A 3293-nucleotide genomic window follows, 5' to 3' on the forward strand; every position below is an offset into this window, starting at 1 on the left:
GTCATTCTGGACCCATTCAGTATGGTTTGGGTCGTAGGAAGTTTGCTTCTGGTGATGAGGTTAGTGAGGTTTGATGCTTGTTTGAAGGCTCCAGTGAGTGGTTCTGGGAATCTCTCTTTAAGAATTAGATCGTCTTTTAATATGGGTTGCAATTGTTTGAGGATTTTCTGTATAGGTTTCAGGGAAGGGTGATACTTAGGCACCTGAGTGTGATCCAATTCCACTCTGCTCGAGTTCCTGAAAACCTGTCAGTGAAGAAGGTGGGTAGGTCGTCTCCTTCTAGCTGTCCTTTTATGACTCAGGTGGAGGCTGAATGATGGTGTGTTACAAAGGCTGACAAGGTGTGACAAAGCACAGGCTGTACCTGTCACTTTAAGGGGTCTGACTAGGCAGTAAACAGCCTGTAGGTGGGAGCAGGCCTGGTAACATGCTAGGCAGGAGGCAGCCTGATTGGTGGAGAGGGCTGGGAGACTGGGTATAAGGCTAGGCCCCAGAGGTGAGCAGCAGTTGCTACAAGGGGTCTGAAGGAGGGATATCACCTAGATGGCTGCTGTTCCTAGAGCAGCCTGGAGGTAAATGGCAGGAACTATGGGAATGGAAGAGGTTCCTGGTCTTCCTATCTCTATCCATTGTCTTCCAAACTTTCCCCTACTTACATTTTCACAGACTTCTTGTTGCACTTTTAGCTTCATTGCTACCTTGGAGAACTCAGAACAACAGCAGAGTCTCCCAATGCCTGAAGAAGGGTGTGTGTACCCAAAAGCTTTCTAAGAACATTTTCCCAACTGTTTAGTTGATCTAATAAAAGATATCACATCTACCCAAAGAACATTGCCTGCTTATGTCCGTAGACAAACACGGCTACAACCACCAGCCCTACAAAAGCTGATGCATGAATGGATTCTTAGGACTCAAGCAGAGTGGAAGAGTTGCACTGTGGTGCCCAAATCTCCTTGTACATCCAATAGGCAGAATGGAATCTGGACTCTAGAGTTTCCTGGCTTGTTGCAAGTCCTCACCCTGCCCTGGCCATTACCTCATGAGTTCCCCCCTCTTTTTGCTGTGTACCACACATGCCTCCTCCCTGCCCTTCTTGCTGGCTGGCGGGGGCTGCTCCCTTCTTTGCCTTCCTGCTAGTTGTTCACAAAGTGGCTTCTGACCCTGGGGCCTCCCAGCAGGCCCTGGGGACTCTCAGCCATTTGGAGCCCTCAGTCTCCACTAAGGTCCCTTGCTGAAGACCTTACTCTGACTCTCTTGGCCCTGGTGTGGCAGCCCCTGCGAGGGGTCAGGCCCTGGGGCTGAATGATCCTTATTGCTCTTATACTGTATCTCCTTTCTAGCTCCTGCTCAAAGCCCCACTGGCTGAGGAGTGTGTCGCCAGCCATCCCAGCCTCTGTCTTTGGGCCTGAGGACAGAGTTCCTTAGGTGCCATGTTATCTGGCTGGCACCTGTCAGTTCAGGCCCTGGTACCCTCACTGGAAAGTGGGATGACCCAGCATAAGGGGCTTGGCATCTCAGGAGCTGCCTCACAGCAGTCAAAATGCTCCCCAGTCATCGTGCTCTGGGCTTCATTACTCCCAGGCTGAGACAGCTGTCTCAGTGCCAATGCAGGTCTCATTTGCTAGAAACCCTGTAGAGATTAGGGGTCAGCAACCCCCAGCACGTGTGCCAAGCACAGCACGCAAGGCCATTTTGCTTGGCACACCACCACCGGCCTGGGATCTAGGCAGCTGCTGCCAGCCACGAAGCCCAGGCTGCTCCCAGCAGGCAGCTGGGCAGTTGCAAGCCCTGCCATGGCTGGCAGCAGCTACCCTGAGCCTGGGCTGGCTGCAGCCGGGAGGCTGCAAACATCTGCTCCAGGCTCTGGCATTAGCTCCATACCAGCGTGCGTGCCTCGGAGTGGACTTTGTCTAGCAGCCCAGGACTTTGTCTGTGTGCCCATGCATCTAGTTCTGTGTGTTTGTCTAGCTCTGTCTGGTCCTGTATGTCTGTGTATGCACACATGTGTTTGGTTCTGGATGTGTGTGTGCATGTGTCTGTTCTGAGTGTGTCTGGTTCTCTGTGTTTGTGCACACGGTTCTCTGTGTGCGTGTCTGGTTCTCTCTCTGCTCTCCTTTTTTTTCCTCTCGTTCTCTTGTCTCTTTTTTTCTCTCTCATTGCAACATGCTCAACAAAAAAGGAATACGCAACAACAAAGGCAACATTTATATATATTAAATATACTACTATGCAGTGCATCCTGCCATGTACATACACATACACACACATGCCCTCATTTGGCTTTTCTGGCATGCCTGCACTTCAAGGTAGACTTTGTGGCTTTTTCGGCACTCCAGCCAAAAAATGTTGCCTACCCCTGCTGTAGATCATAGGTGGGCAAAATACAGCCCGGGGCCTGATCTGGCCCACCAGGGGATTTTATCTGCCCTGCAGCAGGTTCCTTGGCCCTGCCCAGCCCAGGCTGCAGCGTGTGTGGCTGGGGCAGAGGTGGTGCAATGTCTGGACTCTCTGTCCAGCTGTTGTTGCCAGTCCACCCTGCACCCACTGCACTGGGGGTGCTAGATGGAGCGGACAGGTGGGGTCTCCATCGAGATGGGCCCAGGACCCCAGCAGGCAGGGCGCTGGGATGAGGCTAAGGGTGAGCAGGTGGGTGGGTGGGGAGTGGCACCCAGGAGTGGGACAGAAGGGCAGAAGGGCGGGGTTGGGGCTGGGGCCTGGGCTGGGATCAGATTATGGAGTGGTGACAGTGTGGGGCCAGAGCCCAGGGCAGACCTGCAATCTGCTCCCTGCACGGCCCTGGTTCCACAGACAGAGGCCAGCTGCTGCTTGCAGAGTCAGCACCCGTCACTGCTTACCATCCAGCCCCAGCCCTGCCTGCCCATCCTGCTCCACTCTCCATCTGTTCACCTACCCACAGCCCATCCCATTCACCTGGCTAAGCACACACTACCCACTGGGGTCCTGGGCCAGTCTCCATGGAGACCCTGCCCACCCCGCCACTTTCTGTTGCTCCCGGTGGTGGGTGCAGGGCAGACAGCCTGGTGTCAGATAGGACCAATTGCCACCCCTGCTCCTGGGGACACACAAGAGGGGAATGTTGACCAGTGATAAAATGTAGCTGGTAAATAGTGGAGAGGTACCTAGGAGGTCCAATGTTAGGCAGGTTATAATGCTTCTCAAATCCAGTATGTATATTTAGTCCATGACTTTTTGTATCCAGTAGGTTGATGTGAAGTTCATAGGTTTATCCGTTAAAGGTGTTTTATAACTTCCCTTTGAGGATTAGAACTGGG

This window comes from Gavialis gangeticus, unplaced genomic scaffold, assembly GCF_001723915.1.
Source record: "Gavialis gangeticus isolate Ggan-Ray unplaced genomic scaffold, GavGan_comp1, whole genome shotgun sequence".
Classification (NCBI taxonomy): domain Eukaryota; kingdom Metazoa; phylum Chordata; order Crocodylia; family Gavialidae; genus Gavialis; species Gavialis gangeticus.